We start from the raw sequence: 20034 nt of genomic DNA, 5'->3' as shown, positions 1-20034 counted from the left end.
CTTTTTGCTTAATTTTGTCACTTACCAATATTTTGGTGCTACATTTTCTTTTGTTTGTGTGTGTTTTCTATGCGATTTTTTGAAAAGATTTTTCTGCGCATAGCAGTGAAGTTTATTTACAGGAGAATGCGATTTTCACGGCAGTGTTTGTAACCACACGTGTCAGTGGTTGGCACAGGGAGCGGTTAATTGTGGCATGCAACATCTAGCGACTGCCTGGTGCCCGCTCAGAGGTCAATGCATAGGATGTACGCCGTCCAACTGCCCGTGCTGAATGCTTAAGGTGGCCACTAATAATCCAATTTCTAGTGAAAAATCGTTTGAGCAATCAGAAATTCTGATCGGATTGGTTGTAAATAATCTCTGTTGATGGGCACAATCGATTATAAAAACGTCCAATTGGATTTTCGTTTAACCAAAATTTGGATTTTCTTGTCAATTGTGATAGATAGGAAGCAAAGTTTGGTTCGTTGATGGTGTAGTGAACTATTTCACTTCCGAACAGAATTATCTGATAGCTCAAACGATTTTTCGCTGGATAGTTAGTAGCCACCTTTACCGCCTGAAAGTGTGTGACAGAACAAAAGCAGCAAGTGTGAGAATGTCCTACCAACATCAGCGGTGTAAAATGCATTTTCTCTAGTGTCTGTCTGAGTGGGAGTATGGCTCTGGTGTATTTATTGAGCGAGCTTACAAAGTGCACCTGTCACTAGGAGAGTCTACTGCCCATTTTTATTCCCACTACAGGCTCCTTTAACTAATTTATTGCTGGTAAAAATCTATCTATGCTGGATGTTTGCATCTGTTTTACAAGCAGTGAGGTCAGAATATGCTAACCATGCATCAGAGGACTGTAAAACAGAAGAGTTATCTCCCATCATCCCTTCAACTGAGAAGGACATGAAAGGAGGAGTTGCTGCTTTCCTTTTAAAAATAAGTGACGTGGCTGTCCATCCCACTGCCTGATTAGATCTCCCACTGATGAACTGTCCATAAACAATCCAAAGTTAAAGAGGAACATATTATATATCTATATATATAAAATCGGATGTATGTATGTATGTGTGTGTGTGTGTGTGTGTGTGTGTGTGTGTGTGTGTGTGTGTGTGTGTGTGTGTGTGTGTGTGTGTGTGTGTGTGTGTGTGTGTGTGTGTGTGTGTGTGTGTGTGTGTGTGTGTGTGTGTGTGTGTGTGTGTGTGTGTGTATGTGTGTGTGTGTATGTGTGTGTGTGTATGTGTGTGTGTGTGTATGTGCCGCGATCACGCGAAAACGGCTTGACCGATTTGAACGAAACTTGGTATGCAGATACCTTACTACCTGGGATGATATGTTCTGGGGGTCTCGCGGCCCCCCTGCACACCTGGGCGGAGCTACAAACAGCAAATCAGATTCCACCCATTCATGTCAATGGAAAAAATGTAAAAGGCTGCCATTCTCACAGTAATCAAGCCACAGTCCCCACACTTTGCACAGTTGGTCACTTGGTAACCGAGGTTACAAATCCAGGAAAAGTGGGCGGAGCATAAAACAGCCAATCAAATTTCAGCCGTTCATTTTAAATGGGAAAATGTAAACTGCAGCCATTCTTAGACTGTTAATCGCAGGGTTCTCAAACTTGCCACAGTTGGTCACTGGGTGAATGAGATTAAGATTCAAGAAAGTGGGTGGAGCCTACAACAGCCAATCAAAATTCACCTATTGATTTTCAAGGGGAATATTTAAACTGCTGCTATTCTTACACTTTTAATGGCAGAGGCTTCAAACTTGCTACAGTCGGTCATTGGGTGACTGGGGTCAAAGTTCACTAAAGGGGCAGGGCCACATACAGCCAATCAGATTTCCTTAGTGGATAAACTGCTTCCATTCACACATTTTTGATGCCTAGAACCTGACAGCTCACAAACTTGGTCATTGAGTGACTGTGCGTCAAGGTTACAAAAAGTGGGCGGAGCCAAAACAACTTTTACTGGGAAAATCTAAACGGCAGCCATTCTGACACCGTTAATGGCAGGGTTCTCAAACTTTGCACAGTTGGTCATTGGGTCACAGATTAAGATTTTGGAAGGTGGGTGGAGCCTACAACAGCCAATAAAAATTCCCCTTTTGATTTTCAAAGGGAATATTTCATCTGCTACCATTCTCTTATACTGGTAAAAGCAGATGCCTCAAACCTGGTACAGTTGGTCACTGGGTGACTAGGGTCCAAATTCAGGAAGGGGGCGGAGCCACAAACAGCCAGATTTGTTTATTTTTCAATGGGAATATACAAATTATTGATACCAAGGATCCCAAAGCTGATAAACTTGATAATTGAGTGACTGTATGTCAAGGTTATAAAAAGTGGGCGGTGCCAACAACTTCATTTTTTACATTGCAGGGTTCCCAAACTTTACACAATTGGCCACTGGGTGACTGGGATGAATATTCAGAAATGTGGGTAGAGCCTACAACAGCCAATCAAAATGTACCTATTAATTTTCAAGGGGAATATTCACATTGCTACCATTCTTACACTGTTAGTGGCAGAGGCCTCAAACCTGATACAGTCAGTCATTGGGTGACTGGGATCCAAATTCACTAAAGGGGTGGAGCCACAAACAGCCAATCAGATTTGTTAGATTGATTTCAGCCATTCTGTTATCGCCAGGGTTCTCAAACATGACACAGTTGGCCACTGGGTGACTGTGACTAATATTCAGAAAAGTGGGTGGAGCCTACAGCAGCCAATCAAAATTCACCTTTTGAATTTCAAGGGGAATATTTACTTTGCTGCCATTCATGCACTCTTAATGGCAGAGGCCTAACATCTGCTACAGTCAGTCACTGGGAGACTGAAATTTAAATTCTGAAGGGAGCGGGCCAAAAACAGCCAATCAGATTTGTTTAATTTCAATGGTAAAATGCAACTTATTGATGCCAAAGACCCCAAAGCTCATAAACTTGGTCATTAAGTGACTGTATGTCAAAATTAGAAATAGTGGGCAGAGCCAAAACAACTAACTTTTTACATGGGGAAATGTAAACTGCAGCTTTTCTTACACTGTTAATTGCAGGGTTCTCAAACTTCACACAGTTGGTCACTGGGTGACTAGGATTAATATTCGGAAAAGTAGGTGGAGCCTACAAGAGCCAATCAAAATTCACCTATTGATTTTCAAGGGGAATATTGAAACTGCAGCCATTCTCACACTGTTAATAGCAGAGGCCTCAAACCTGCTACAGTCGGTCGTTAAGTGTTTGGGGTTCAAATGCAGTAAAGGGGCGGAGCCAAAAACAGCCAGATTTCTTTGCTGGATAAACTGCTTCCATTAGCACAATTTTGATGCCAGGAACCCAAAAGCTCACAAACTTGGTCATTGAGTAGTGACTGTGTGTCAAGGTTACAAAACGTGGGTGGAGTTAAAAACAGATTTTTCTGGGAAATTGTAAACTGCAGCCCTTCTTCACTGTTAATGGCAGGGTTCTCAAACTTAGCATAGCTGGTTACTGGGTTACTGGGATTAATAATCAGAAAAGTGGGTGGAGCCTAAAAATGCCAATCAAAAAATCACATGTCGCTTTTCAAGGAGAATATTAAAATTGCTGCCATTCTTGCACTGTTAATGGCACAAGCCTCAAACCTGGTACAGTTGGTCATTGGGTCACTGAGGTTCAAATTCAGAAAAGGGGACAGAACCACAAACAGTTAATCAGATTTGTTTCATTTCATGGGAAAATACAAATTATTGATGCCAAGGACCCCAAAACTCACAAACTTGGGCATTGAGTAGTGAATTTGTGTCAAGGTTACAAAAAGTGGGCGGAGCCAAAAACACATTTCACTGGGAAAGTGTAAACTGCAGCCCTTCTTACACTATTTATTTCAGGGTTCCCAATCTTTGCCCAGATGGTCACTGAGTGACTGAGATATTCAGGGAAGTGGGTGGAGCCTATAATAGCCAATCAAAATTCACCTGTTGATTTTTAAGTGGAATATTTAAATTGCTGCCATTTTTACACTGTTAATAGCAGATGCCTCAAACCTGCTACAGTTGGTCATTGGGTGACTGGGGTCAAAGTTCACTAAAGGGGCGGGGCCACATACAGCCAATCAGATTTCCTTAGTGGATAAACTGCTTCCATTCACACATTTTTGATGCCTAGAACCTGACAGCTCACAAACTTGGTCATTGAGTGACTGTGTGTCAAGGTTACAAAGCCTATCAATGTTTAATTTCTATGGGAATATACAAATGATTGATGCCAAGAACTCCAAAGCTCACAAACTTGGTCATTGAATGTTTGTGTGTTAGGGTTAGAAAGTGGGCGGAGCCAACACCAGTCAAATACATACCCGGGCAATGCCGGGTCATCAGTGGGTGGAGACAAATACAAATTTCACTGGGAAAATGTACACTGCAGCCATTCTGTTAATGGCAGGGTTTTTAAACTTTGCACAGTTGGTCACTGGGTGACTGGGATTAATATTCAGAAAAGTGGGTGGAGCCTACAAAAGTAAATCAAACTTCACCTGTTGCTTTTCAAGGGGAATATTTAATTGCTACCATTCTTGAACTGTTAATGGCACAGGCCTCAAACCTGGTACAGTTGGTTATTGGGTGACTGGGGTTCAAATTCAGAAAAGGGAGTGGAGCCACACACACTCAATCAGATTTGTTTCATTTCAATGCAGATTATTGATACCAAAGACTGCAAAGCTCACAAACTTGGTCAGTGAGTAATTGTGTGTTAGGGTTAGAAAAAATAGGCGGAGCCAACACCAGCCAAATACATACCCGGGCAACGCCGGGCAATTAGCTAGTATGTATATATATATATATATATATATATATATATATATATATATATATATATATATATATATATATATATATATATATATATATATATATATCCTACTAATATAATAAATGGGAAAGTTCGGATGTTCGGATGTTTGTTACTCGATCACGCAAAAATGGCTGAACGGATGTGAATGAAATTTGGCACACACATAGTACATTACCTGGAATAAAGTATAGGATACTTTTTATTCCCATAACCAAAAAGGGGGCCGAGACAAATACACATTTCACTGGAAAATGTAAACTGCAGCCATTCTTACACTGTTAATGGCAGGGTTCTCAAACTTTGCACAGTTGGTCACTGGGTGACTGGGATTAATATTCAGAAACGTGGGTGGAGTCTATAAAAGCCAATCAAAATTCACCTATTGATTTTCAAGGGGAATATTTACATTGCTGCCATTCTTGCACTGTTAATGGCACAAGCCTCAAACCTGGTATAGTTGATCATTGGGTGACTGGGGTTCAATTTCAGAAAGGGGGTGGAGCCACAAACAGCCAATTAGATTTGTTTCATTCCAATGCAAATTATTGATGCCAAACACTGCAAAGCTTACAAACTTGGTAATTGAGTAATTGATTCATTGTGTGTTAGGGTTAGAAAAGTGGGCACAGCCAACACCAGCCAAATACATAAGCGGGCAACGCCGGGTCATAAGTGGGCGGAGACAAATACAAATTTTACTGGGAAAATGTAAACAGCAGCCATTCTTACACTGTTAATGGTAGGGTTCTCAAACTTTGCACAGTTGGTTACTGGGTGACTGGGGTTAATATTCAGAAAAATGAGTGGAGCCTACAAAAGGCAATAAAAAATTACCTATTGATTTTTCAGGGGAATATTTCATCGCTGCCATTCTTGCACTGTTAATGGCACAAGCCTCAAACCTGAAACAGTTGATCATTGGGTGACTGGGGTTTAAATTTATAAAAGGGGGTGGAGCCAAAAACAGCCAATATGATTTTTTCATTTTAACGCAGGTTATTGATGCCAAAGACCGCAAAGCTTACAAACTTGGTCATTGAGTAATTGATTAATTGTGTGTTAGGGTTAGGAAAAGTGGGCACAGCCAGCACCTGCAAAATACATAAACGGGCAATGCCGGGTCATCAGTAGGCGGAGACAAATGCAAATTTCACTGAGAAAATGTAAACTGCAGCGATTCTTACACTTTTAATGGTAGGGTTCTCAAACTTTGCACAATTGGTCACTGGGTGACTGGGATTAATATTCAGATAAGTGGGTGGAGCCTACAAAAGCCAATCAAAATTCACGTATTGATTTTCAAGGGGAATATGTAATTGCTACCATCCTTGCACTGTTAATGGCACAAGCCTTAAACCTGGTACAGTTGGTCATTGGGTGACTGGGGTTCAAATTCAGACAAAGGGGTGGAGCCACAAACAGCCAATCAGATTTGTTTAATATCAATGCAAATTATTGATGCCAAAGACCGCAAAGCTCACAAACTTGGTTATTGAGTAATTGTGTGTTAGGGTTAGAAATAGTAGGCGGAGCCAACACCAGCCAAATACATACCTGAACAATGTTAGGAAATAAGTGGGTGGAGAAAAATACAAATGTAAACTGCAGCTATTCTTACACTGTTAATGGTAGGGTTCTCAAACTTTGCACAGTTGGTCGTTGGGTGACTGGGATTAATATTCAGAAAAGTGGGTGGAGCCTATAAAAGCCAATCAAAATCCACCTATTGATTTTTAAGGGGAATATTTAATTTCTGCCATTCTTGCACTGTTAATCACCTGTACCTGGTACAGTTGGCCATTGGGTGATTGGGGTTCAAATCCAGGGGTGGAGCCACATCCAATTAGATTAATTTTATTTCATTGCAAATTATTGATGCCAAAGACCGCAAAGCATATATATATATATATATATATATATATATATATATATATATATATATATATATATATATATATATATATACACACAAATACATACATATACATACATACATATACTAAACATTCTGGACTGTCATTAACATCATCAGAAAGGGGGCTTACACCAGGGAGGGGAGCATCAAGGTTAGGCATCAGGCAGTGGCGTAGCTAAGAAGTTGTTGGCGGGCTCCAGTGCAAGTTTGACACTGGGGGCCAGCAAGCTCTCCATACATAACAATTGATACGGCGCACTGCCAAAGGCAACCACGGTGTCAGAGGTGCAAGTAGCGGATGGGGAGCAGTTTGTTAATGATTACTACCATTCAAAGCATCTATAAAAGTTATTATTGTTAGCACAGGACCAATAAAGAGCTAATACTGTGGTTGAGGGTGGGCCCCCAAGGTCCATCTGACCCAGGGCCCCAATGCGGTCGCAACCTCTGCACCCCTTATTGCTATGCCACTGGCTGTGCACTCTAGAGGCAGTTAAAGTTAGGTGTCTGTAAGGGAGTTTGTGTGTGTGTGTGTGGGGGGGGGGGGGGGGGGCAGGTAAGATTAGGCATCAGGGAAGGGGTTTGCGCCAGGGGAGTTAAGGTTAGGCACAGGAAGAGGGTTTGCGCTCGCTGGGGTAGGGGTTAGAGTTAGGAGTCAGGAAAGCAGTGGCGTACCTAGGGAATTTGACACTCAGTGCTGATTATTTACAGACAACCCTCCCCTCCCCCCACACATAGTTTTAATTGTTCCAATGGTATTGAAATAACAATTCTGAAGGAAAAATTGTACCGTTAGTGGGTACCTTTAAATGGATTTGTTATGCAAGGTGCAAAGATCCTGGAGCTGTCAGCTGTCCAGGGCAACCAATCAGGTCTGAGCTGGTAAGTGAAAGAGGCATTCTGATTGGCTGCTCTGGACAACTGTTCCACTTTCCTTTGCCCCAGACTTGTCATAGGAGGTTACAGAGGGAGGATTTAACAAGAACTACAGTTACTACACACATGATTACTGTACAAGCAGCAGAGAACTTAGGCAGGGAACACACTTGACTTTGTTTTCCGCGCGCGTTTTTCTGCGCACTTTTTCTGCACACCAAGTGTGTTTCCATGCAGGAAAACGCGCGCGTTTTTTCACAGCAGCTGATGTAATTGATAGAGAAAACTGACAAAATGTGCAGAATCAGGATGCAGAATGTCAGTTTTTTTTCTGCGCGTGAACAACATATTAAGTGTGAACTAGCCCATTGATTAACATGAGTTCGTAGGAAAACTGTCAAGTGTGTTCCCTGCCTTACAGTCAGTATATGAAGAGACCCATCCTGATACCATACAGCTGCTGCAGAACCTCTTGCTCAGCAGTACTAAAACAAAGCGACAGCAGCTCTCAGCAGTATAAAGCATAAAGATCTGGACACACTTGAAAACTTAGGTCACCTAAAACAATCAGAAAAGCATGCTTCACTGCCACTCTAAAATGCACACATTGGGCCTGATTCACTAAACCACGATAACTCATATCCCGGCCGCGCTAGCGTTTTCGTACAAATTTCCGCGCGCAAAAAATTCACAATTGCACGCGAAAACGCTAGCGTGCCCGTGGTATGAGTCATCATGGTTTAGTGAATCAAGCCCATTGTCTAATAAACGCAATGCAATCTGTGTGTTACTCCAACAAAACCTGCCACACCGCTCCTGATGTGAATCTACCATAGATATAGGATTACATGCAATGACATTATATTATCCATGGTGACGGAATGCAACGGACGCAGTATGAAGGACCCTTACGCCACGTTCACAGTGGTGCATTGTAGTGTAATGCACCACCTGTGATGTTTGCAGGGCGGCAGTTGCACTGCGATACAACAGAGTACGTTATGGTAATGCACTGTGTGCACTAACCTTCACAGTACAGCATACTTTTAACCACTTAAGGACCGGGCTTGTCTTCCATGATCTGTGCTGCGTGAGCTCTCCAGCCCACAGCACAGATCACCTTGCAGGCAGGGCGACCAGACTTCCCCCCCCCCTTTTTTCCCCATTAGGGGGGTGTCCTGCTGGGGGGGGTCAGATCGCCACCGGCTATCTGCGTGTAGCGGGGGGGGGGGGGCCTCCTCAAAGCCCCCCTCCGCAGCGCTATTCCCTCCCTCCCTCTCCTTCCCACTATAGGCGGTACAGGACAGCGATCCGTCCTGTACTGCCTCTGATAGGCCTCAGCCTATCAGATGCCGGCGATCCCCGGCCGATCAGAGGCCGGGGATCGCCGATCTCCTTTACGGCGCTGCTGCGCAGCAGCGCCGTAAACACATGGGGATTTCTTCCCCGCGTTTACATTTAGCCTGCAAGCCACGATCGGAGGCTCGCAGGCTGTTCACGGAGACACCCTACGTGAACTGACATGGAACAGGCGTTTCCATGTAAAACCACTTACAACCAGCCGCCGCCTATCGGCGTTAGGCGGTCGTTAAGTGGTTAATTAACTGTATGCAACATGCAGGTAATGTGCAGCGGCGTTATCCCAATCAAGTTGCGTTTCTGCTGTCACAGGAAACGCAGCACTGTGAATGTGTCCTAAATGTTGTATTGCAGTTGCTGCACAACCACATAGGGAATATTAAGGCTGAGTTCATAGTGTGCGCATTGCATAACGGATACGTTATAATAAGTGTGAACTGCAATGGAGACTGGACTTTAATACAAAGCCTGCATACAGTGAATTAGAATAATGTGATCTGTTACAACGCAGCACTGTGAACAGATCCATAGAACTTTATAGGCAGCGAGTTCACATTCAGAATTATTCTGCAATGCAACTGATGTACTGATAATGGAGCCTTAAAGGGGAACTGAAGTAAGAGGTATACGGAGGCTGCCATATTTATTTCCTTTTAATCAATACCAGTTGCCTGGCAGCCCTGCTGGTCTATTTCTCTGCAGTAGTATCTGAATAACACCAGAAACAAGCATGCAGCTAATCTTGTCAGATCTGACTTTAAAGTCAGAAACACCTGATCTGCTATATGCTTGTTCAGGGGCTGTGGCTAATAGTATTAGAGGCAAAGGATCAGCAGGGCTGCCAGGCAACTGGTATTGCTTAACAGGAAATAAACATGGCAGCCTCCATATACCTCTCTCTTCAGTTGTCCTTTAAGCCTTGTACACACATACAATTTTGATTGGCCAATGTCACCTCTTCCATGTAGTAGGAGAGCTTACCTACACAATGTGTTCATAGAATTCAAAACTTGTTGGACCTCCTACTACATAAAGGTGGTAAGAATGAGTCCATCATTGGCCATGCATGTGTGTAGGCACCCTAAAGCCTGGTACATACTTTCAATTATGATTGGCCAACCACTGACCAATTGTTCCACTTCCATGTAGTAGGAGGGTCAACAGATATTAAATACTCTCTGCAGATTGTGTAGGTAAACCCTCATACTACATGGAGGTGGTAAAATTGGTCAGTGATTGGCCAATCATAATTGGAAGTGTGTACCTGGCTTTACAAACAGGTCTTCCGACACCTCCATTACCAACCTGTAACTGCTGCAGCCAAACACTCGTAGTTTTCAGCACATTTGGTCACAGAGTTAAGGCTCATACACACATCAGACCATAGTCTTTGGAAAAGGAAAGATCACAGATCAATTTTACCCCCTTCCATGTAGTATGAGAGCCATACTCTACACAGTCTATTCTATGGAGCTGAACTCCCCATCAGATAAAATCTTTGCAAGATGCTGAACACACAGATGCTGTACAGACACAAAAGATCAGCATCTGCAAAAGATCTATTCCTGAATCTTTGTGTGCAGCATCTTGCAAAGATTTCTGTCTGATGGGGAGTTCAGCTCCATAGAATAGACTGTGTAGAGTATGGCTCTCATACTACATGGAAGGGGGTAAAATTGGTCTGTGATTTTTCCTTTTCCAAAGACTATGGTCTGATGTGTGTATGCACCCTTAATACAGCAGTTACCATACACTACCTTCAAGCAGGGCAAAAAAAAGACAAACACACACAAAGGGGACATTCACAAAGCAAAACTTATCCCATGAATTATCGATATAAAACCTTTTAACCACCAAGCAAGCAAATAATTAATACAACTAAGGTGACAAAAGAGACATCAAAGTTTAAGGAACAACTTATTCTGAGTAATTAAATGTTTGTGTATTTTTTTTTTGAGGGGGGGGGACTTGTAAAGCATTATTGAGGAGTTAAAGAGGATCTGTAACGTCAAAAGATCCCCTGGGGTGTACTCACCTCGGGTGGGGGAAGCCTCCGGATCCTAATGAGGCTTCCCACGCCGTCCTCTGTCCCACGGGGGTCTCGCTGCAGCCCTCCGTGAAAGATGACGTCAATATTTACCTTCCTGGCTCCTGCGCAGGCGCTCTGACGGCTGTCGGCTCCGAAGTAGGCGGAAATACCCGATCGCCGTCGGGTCTGCTCTACTGCGCAGGCGCAAGTTTCCGGCGCCTGCGCAGTAGAGCGGACCCGACTGAGATCGGGTATTTCCGTGTAGTTCGGAGCCGAAAGCAGCCACAGCGCCCCCGCTGGAGCCAGCAAAGGTAAATATTGATTTTACAGTCGGGTCTGTCGCCGGCTGTTCGGAAGGCTGCAGCGAGACCCCCGTGGGACAGAGGACGGCGTGGGAAGCCTCATTAGGATCCGGAGGCTTCCCCCACCCGAGGTGAGTACCCCCCAGGGGATGTTTTTGAGGTTACAGAGTCTCTTTAAGCTATAAGTATGGAGAGATAGCTCAGGAGATGGGCTTTTTCTATTAACCCCAAAATGCAGATGCGGGGAGTGTTTGGAGACATCGAGCTCCCCAAGTGACACTTCTGCATGTGATTTTTTTTTCTACTCAGATGATGTGATGGTAAATAATCACAGATGACTACCCATGTGTGTTATAGACCAGCGTTTCTCAACATTTTATTGGTATGTACCCCTTTTAAAACCCTGTACTCACCAAGTACCGCCTAGCATAGTAAACTTTATCATAAGTACCCCTTGACAAATATATATTTAATCGTAGTACATGATAATTGGTTCTAAACAATTTCCAAGCATTTACTTGCTTTTAATTAGCTAAAACAATAATTTGGAGTTGTTTAAATAAGGTTTATCATTTTCTAAAACTCTAAAATGTGTTATTCTATATATTAAGTATATCAAGCCAGTACCCCTTGGAACCATCAGAAGTGCCTTTCTCTTCCATTGCTGGGCCCCCGTTTAAATCTCCCATCGGCTGCGTCTTCGTGTATTCTCAGAAGTACTTGGATCTCCGAGTACTTCTGAAGAGGAGTGGCTCCATACTGCGCTCGCTAATACTTCCGTGGCCATCCAAAGAGATCCGAACGCCTCTTCAACAAACTCGGAGGCTGGAAGGAGGAGACACAGAGAGGAACAGGAAGGCACTAAAGGATTCAAAGCCTTCTCTCGTCTTAGGTGAATATTTTTTTGTATTCATTAGCAGGTTACAGTTATCCTTGAATATTTTGCAGTCAGTACAATCTTACCCCATATTACCTGGGATACTGGTTAACATGCTCTTTGTAAATACCTTGAGTTACATGATGCAAAACCTTTCATCCTCAGAGGAGAAAGTCGCTGATAAGAATGGTCAATGTGATGCAAATGACTCCAAGTCAATGCAGAATTATGCAGCTTGGATATGGGCCAATTGAATTCCACCAAGATGGAATTTAATTGGTCCAGTTTTAAGCTGCAAAAACATACAGGGCTTGTTCACACTGCAGACATTTTTGTTATTTTTTAAGCGCGGGCGGTTTTTCAAAATCACCCTGAAAGCACTCACACAATGATTCTCTATGAGATAGATCATATCTAAGCGGTTCCTTTCCGATCCATTTCGATAAGGGGTGCTTGAGCCATTTTTGAGGTGATTCTGCCTCAATAGAAGGTATAGGAACACCGCAAAACGCTCACAAAACCGCTTTGTGGAGCAATTGCGTTGGCGTTTTTAAGAACAAATACCGTATTTTACGCTCTATAAGACGCTCCTGACCATAAGATGCACCTAGGCTTAGGCCTCTTTCACAGTGCGACGTTAAAGTCGCACGTTAGAAAATGTTTTAACGTGCACTAACGCACAGCAATACTACGGTAAGTCTGTGCAACATTCACAGTGCGCACGTTGCATTTGTGTGTAACATGTAGCGTTATTAGAAAGTGCTGCATGCAGTGCGTTATACACGTTATTAGCTGCGTTGGACTGTTTGCACATGCTCCGTAATGACTTGGAAGCATAGTTTTCATTGCCTGTATGCCTACTGTGTGCAACGGTAGCAGGGCATAGAGTTGCATTGTGACATTTTTGGGACGTTGCGTTGTTAGTTTGCGTTGCAACTTTAACATTGCATCAAAACACAACGTACCACTGTGAAAGTAGCCTTAGAGGACAAAAGTCGGGGGAAAAAATATATACTAAACTTGGTACATCCATGGTGAAGGGGCATCTTGTGGATCATGCCCCCTTTGTACCTCGAGTCTCCGTGTCCTCCTCCTTGTGTCCTCCTCTATGCCCCTTTGTGCCCCCCTTGTGTCCCCCTGTGTCCTCCTCGGCATGGGCACAATTCAGGGAGTCCCTGACATTGTGGCAGGTTGGAGGTTCGTATTGGCAGCGTTCACAAGTCAGGAATTCCCTGCATTTAGACTATAAGACGCAGTGACCTTTTTACCCCACTTTTGGAAGAGAAAAATTGAGTCTTATAGTCCAAAAAATACAGTACATTGTATGCTTTTCCGGATCAAAGAGTTCACTTCCTGACTTGTGTCAGGGAGTGAATTACCAAAACGTGTCGGAAACCGCCAACTACAAAAAAGAATCGCCCACCCAAGCACCGGGAATCGGAAAGAAAACACGCTTCAAAATAAGCCCACCGCGGACGGACACGCAAGCCGAACGCAATGGGCTCTATTCATAAAGGGTTACCACAAGTTTTCCGCTCAAAACAGCGGATTTTCCCGTCCATTTAGCAAAGTGGGCATTCATAAAAGCTGTTCCCACATGAAAATCTACAATCCCCCAGCAGAGCGAGAAATTTCCGCCTTCTTCAGAGTTTTTCTAGATTTATCTAGAAAAAGTAACAAAATGTCCATTCATAAAGATTAGAGGAAGCGGTATGTGGATGGGAAATACCGCTTCCTCTGATTTTGCGGATTACATACAAGTGAATGGGACAGACCTCCCAGAGAGAGCAGCGCACGGAGGGACTCTGCCGGCTGAAGTGTTACCGCATGCCTTCCGACAGCTTACCGCCAGCTTTCAGCGGGAGATCTCCGCTCTTGCATCGCAGCTTTCAAGATTTTTTTGAATTACCACCCAGAAGTCTAAAATACCGCTGCGGTATTTTCCCTCCAGGAGTTTTTTCGCCACAAATGTTTTATGAATAGAGCCCAATGTGAACAAGGCCACAGGGTAGGAACACACTAGACAGAGTCGCATATGCCTTTTCTGCTATGGAAACCGGATATGTGATTCTTCCTAGTGTGTTCCTACCCACATACAGATTTTGCATAGTTCTAAAACAAATTAATTTTTTCCCATTTCATTGACTATCCCTCGGCACCAAGTCACAAAACAGCGATATAATGGCCAACTGCTGTATATACATCTTAGAAAATTGCAATACAGAAAACGGAATAATTGGACAGGTAATGCTATTCATGAACAGATGACCAATTAACCGACTGACTAATCTGCTGCCAGTTAATCAGCTGACAGTTTCTGTCTCTAAAGCATGGCACACACCTTCAATTTTGATTGGCCGATTTTACCACCTCCATGTAGTATGAGGGCGCACAGATTTTGCATACTATGCGATTGTTCTCATACTGCATGGAGGAAATATAATTGACCAATCAAAAATTGTATGTGTGTATACACCCTTAGATCACCATATCAACCACAGCAATTCACAAACGCCTCAGTGAACGTTCCCATTCATTTTAATGGGAAAGAGGTCAATCTGCTGCCAGAATGCAGGAATAACAGGTTCCATTCAGACAAAAAAGGAAATTAATCAATTAATCAAGCATGGAATAAACCTTGGATTGCCTTTGCTTCCCCCCTGATAAGCAGGCATAGTACCACTACTACCATAAACAAGAATGAAGAGCCCAGCAGAGCAATGCAGTTTATGCAGAACCAGCCAGCAGACGGGCTGCCTTGATGGGGTCACATTGTGCCTGGTCGCGGAAACGGCGGTGACCCGCACAGGGCAGGCTGATGAGTGGAGCTGCTGCAGAAGCTCTTGCCTTGCAGGAAGGTGACCCATGCGGTGGGTGAGGAGCAGGCAGGCTGGCAGACACCGGGCACAAAGCTCCATGACTTTCCCCCCGTGTGCCCGGCTGGAGGGGCTGCCGCCATACATTCCCGCACTTCTGCCCCGTGACTGCATGTCTGTGTCTAGCCATAGAGCGAGGCGGGGAGCGGCGCCTTACCTGCCCGGGGATGTGCAGCTGAGCCCCGGCCACATCCAGCAGAGGAGAGCGGAGACTCCGAGGAGTAGAGCCAGATCCCTCTATACACACAGCAGAGAGTGAGTGACGGAGCTCAGCCCTCCACCGGCTTCACTGGGAGGAGACCAGAGACTGCTGCTGCTCTGCCTGCATCCAACCTTCCAATCCAGCCTGCTGCTGCTGCTACTACTACTACTACTACCACCAGGGAGTACCTCTATCCGATATAATTACTGTATATACATAGCCTGCTGCAGCTACTACCAGGGAGTCATGCTATTACTAACTAGGGAGTCCCACTACCCTATATAATAATATACATAGCCTACTGCTGCTGGGGAGTTCCACTACACCCTATACAGTTCTATAGGTAGCCTACTGCAGCTGGGGATGCCCACTATACCCTATACAGTTATATACATAGCCTGCTACTACTGGGGAGTCCCACTGCACCCTATACAATTATAAACATAGCCCACTGCTGCTGAGGAGTCCCACTACACCCTATACAGTTATATTCATTACCTGCTGCAGCTACTACTGGGGAGTCCCACTATACCCTATACAGTTCTATACATAGCCTACTGCTGCTGGGGAGTCCCACTATACCCTTTACAGTTCTATACATAGCCTACTGCTGCTGGGGAGTCCCACTACACCCTATACAGTTCTATACATAGCCTACTGCTGCTGGGGAGTCCCACTACACCCTATACAATTAAATACATAGCCTACTGCTGCTGGGGAGTTCCACTATACCCTATACAGTTCTATACGTAGCCTACTGCTGCTGGGGAGTCCCACTACACCCTATACAGTTATATGTAGTGGCTGGTTTGGATAGTGTACTGGTTTAGGGCACCGCCTTTGACATGGGAGACCAGGGTTTGAATCCTGGCTAGGGTCAGTACCTATTCAGTAAAGAGTTCAAGGCAAGACTCCCTAACACTGCAAGGTGGCCTCCTGAGTGCGCCCCAGTGGCTGCAGCTCTTGAGCGCTTTGAGTCTGACAGGAGAAAAGCGCTATACAAATATTCAGATTATTATTATTATTATACATAGCCTGCTGCAGCTACTACTGGGGATGCCCACTATACCCTATACAATTATATACATAGCCTACTGCTGCTACTGCTGGGGAATCCCACTATACCCTATACAGTTATATACATAGCCTACTGCTGGGGAATCCCACTACACCCTAGTTATATAGCATTATTACATGCGTAACCTGACCTTATACTTCATCCTATACAGTAGCCTGCCTACAGCTGCTGCTAGCTAGTAGCTACTGGGGAGTCTCACTACACACCCTATACAGTTATATACATAGCCTAGCCCTACTGCAGTTACTACTGGGGAGTCTCACTACATACCCTATACAGTTATAGACTGTACATAGCCTACTGCAGTTACTACTAGGGAGTTCCACTACACACCATATACAATTTACACCATATACTATCTATCATTTGAGTTAATAGCATATCCTACGTCACTCCCGCCTTTTATTTCAATTCCTTCGTTCTTCAATCGTTCATGTATGTATACAGGTCGGTCGTTTAAGATCATTTGCCTTCATTGATCGATTGTTGGTCAGTTTTCATTTCAACCAATTTTCATCTGATGTGTGTATGTTCCTTTACAGCTCAATGCTGGGAATACACAATGAGGGTTTTTTTGGCAGACAGAGGGCTCAGTAGATAATTTCCGACAGGTCCAATCTGATTTTGATCGTTTTCCTGATCGATTTTCTCATAGAAGTGAATGGAAATCGATCAGAAAAACAATCTGATCGGCCAGTAAATATGCAGAAAAAACTCATTGTGTATTCCCAGCATAAAGCCTGGTACACATCCAATTTTGATTGTATCACTTCCATGTAGTATGAGAGCTTAACTGCACAATCTGCTCATAGCAGTCAAAATTAGTTGGCCCCAGGGCAGTTTCTAGGATAAATTGCTCCCAGGGCAAGGGTGTAAAAATGTTACCCCCCTCATGGACTCGAGAATGTTATTTGTGATGTGGTATTCAGCCCTCAAGTACAGGTAGCCAGGTATAGGTGCCTCCAGTATAGGTAGCCAGGTATAGGTACCCCCACTATAGGTTAACCTGGAATAAGTGCCCCAGTATAGGTTAGCCAGGTATAGATTAGCTAGGTATAGGTGTCTCAGTATAGGTTAGCCAGGTTTAGGTGCCCCCAGTAAAGGTTAGCCAGGTATAAGTGCTCAAGTATAGGTAGCCATTTATAGGTACGTACCCCGAGCATAGGTTAGTCAGGTATAGTTGTCCCTATTATAAGTAGCCAGGTATAGGTGTCCCAGTATAGGTTAGCCAGGTATAGGTGCCCCAGTATAGGTAGCCAGGTAAAGGTTAGCCACATATAGATTATCCTTTATAGGTAGCTAGGTATAGGTAGCCAGGTATAGGTGCCCCCAGTATAGGTAGCAAGGTGTAGGTGATCCAGTATAGGTAGCCAGGTATAGGTGCCCCAGTATAGGTAACCAGGTATAGGTAGCCAGGTATAGATGCCCCCAGTATAGGTAGCAAGGTATTAATTAGCCAGGTATAGGTGTCCCAGTATAGGTGCCCCAGTATAGGTAGCCAGGTATAGGTGTCCCAGTATAGGTGCCCCAGTATAGGTAGCCAGGTATAGGTGACCCAGTATAGGTAACCAGGTATAGGTAGCCAGGTATAGGTGCCCCCAGTATAGGTAGCCAGGTGTAGGTGATCCAGTATAGGTAGCCAGGTATAGGTGCCCCAGTATAGGTAACCAGGTATAGGTAGCCAGGTATAGGTGCCCCAGTATAGGTAGCCAGGTATAGGTGACCCAGTATAGGTAACCAGGTATAGGTAGCCAGGTATAGGTGCCCCCAGTATAGGTAGCCAGGTGTAGGTGATCCAGTATAGGTAGCCAGGTATAGGTGCCCCAGTATAGGTAACCAGGTATAGGTAGCTAGGTATAGATTCCCACAGTATAGGTAGCAAGGTATAAATTAGCCAGGTATAGGTGTCCCAGTATAGGTGCCCCAGTATAGGTAACCAGGTATAGGTAGCCAGGTATAGGTGCCCCAGTATAGGTAGCCAGGTATAGGTGACCCAGTATAGGTAACCAGGTATAGGTAGCCAGGTATAGGTGCCCCCCAGTATAGGTAGCCAGGTGTAGGTGACCCAGTATAGGTAGCCAGGTATAGGTGACCCAGTATAGGTAACCAGGTATAGGTAGCCAGGTATAGGTGCCCCCAGTATAGGTAGCCAGGTGTAGGTGCCCCCAGTATAGGTAACCAGGTATAGGTAGCCAGGTATAGATGCCCTCAGTATAGGTAGCAAGGTATAAATTAGCCAGGTATAAGTGATGGAGGGGGGAGCAGCGGGCACACTAGGTCTCAGCCATGGAGGGGGGCCCCATTCCTCCCTCCCCTTTGCCCCCCTCCGCTTCCCCCTCTGTTGCAGAGTTCTAGGGCAGTGAGAAGCCTTGTAATGAAAACCTCCTTCTGGGCTCCAAGCGAGGTTCTTTTAATATTTTTCCTGCTCCTCAAGATAGATTCACCCATAGCTATGCCATAGTAATAACCATGTGTATGTCTTGTGTGTGGCTGTCCGGAGGGGAGAGACACTATTTCTGTGCATGCATGGATAGAGCCATTCTCTATTATTATCATGCTCTCCTCCTGGTTATTCCTAGTCTGCTGTGTGTAGTGTTGCTGTAATCATATAAGTCTCTTCATCCAGACACGCTCTGTACTCATTCTATGTATATACATGGAAATGCTGCCAGATCTGGAGTAAAAAAAGTACTCAAATCAGCCAAATATAGCCAATACGTCTTTCAGAACTCGCCTCTGGGGAGTCAGTGAGTGCGAAAAACCTCAAACGTCTGCAGCGGTGACAGGGATGGTTTCCTGAGGGCGGAAAACATACGTTATCCAGCAAACATACATTACCCAGCACACATGTTCTCCAGCAAACATACCGTAGTTATCCCGCACACATCCGTTATCCAGCAGACCACGAGAGGGATTTTAACCTGTACAAATCCATTTTCCATATCACCTACATTCCCCCCCGGCACTTACTTTTTTCCAGTGGGGGGGGGGGGGGGGGCTGTGCAATCGTGAAAATGGTCCTGTTGCTGGCATGGAAATGCATTAAGCCTCATCTACACGAGTAGATGAGGCGGCGATGTGGCTTAACAATCGCTGATGCGGCTCGATTGATAAGATCCGACAGGTCGGATCTTGCTACCGCCGATTCCCTGCTCGTTCCCCCGCGAGGGGACAATGGCAGGGAATCGAGCGGAAGATAAGCGGTGCCGGCGGGGACGAGCGGGGAATCGAATCCGGCGCACACGCAGCGAGCGGGGACGCGGCGGGGACGCAGAAGAGGCCACCGGATCGCCGCCTCATCTACCCGTGTAGAAGAGGCTTTACCCCATATCCCAAAGTAACAACTAATAATAACACAAACAGACACAGAGAGTGGATTAGGGCCGCGGCCAATTTTTATTGGGGTTTAAATTAACAACTTGCTTTAAAGACTTTTATTTTATTAAAGAAATATAACCTACACATAACTCAAGATTATCACTGAACCAGATTTTTGGGCAATTCCATTCAACTGACACTTGGTATGCACCACTTGACCACCCATACCTGGGTGCCATTATCCATAACTTCGCCCATCTATAGCGGAAAATTGTATACCTACCTGATGGTAATTTTCCTTTCCAGATGTGTCCATGGCAGCATGGTTGGGTAAAGTCCCCACCCACTTGACCCCCATAGGACCCTACCTAT

The 20034-nt window shown here is 44.6% G+C and overlaps 1 protein-coding gene across 3 annotated transcripts in view; it reads right to left on the bottom strand.

The window, feature by feature from the left end:
• Window positions 1–15344, bottom strand: part of PDZD2 (PDZ domain containing 2) — a 467120-nt gene extending 451776 nt beyond the window's left edge. For all 3 annotated transcript variants that reach the window (XM_068251259.1, XM_068251260.1, XM_068251261.1), the window contains exon 1: window positions 15222–15344. The gene's annotated coding sequence lies outside the window, so the exon portion shown is untranslated. The remainder of the gene's footprint in view (window positions 1–15221) is intronic.
• Between the last annotated feature and the right edge of the window lie 4690 nt (window positions 15345–20034).

The sequence above is a fragment of the Hyperolius riggenbachi genome, chromosome 1 (genome assembly GCF_040937935.1).
Source record: "Hyperolius riggenbachi isolate aHypRig1 chromosome 1, aHypRig1.pri, whole genome shotgun sequence".
Lineage (NCBI taxonomy): Eukaryota > Metazoa > Chordata > Amphibia > Anura > Hyperoliidae > Hyperolius > Hyperolius riggenbachi.
This window is presented reverse-complemented; position numbering and strand designations above follow the sequence as displayed.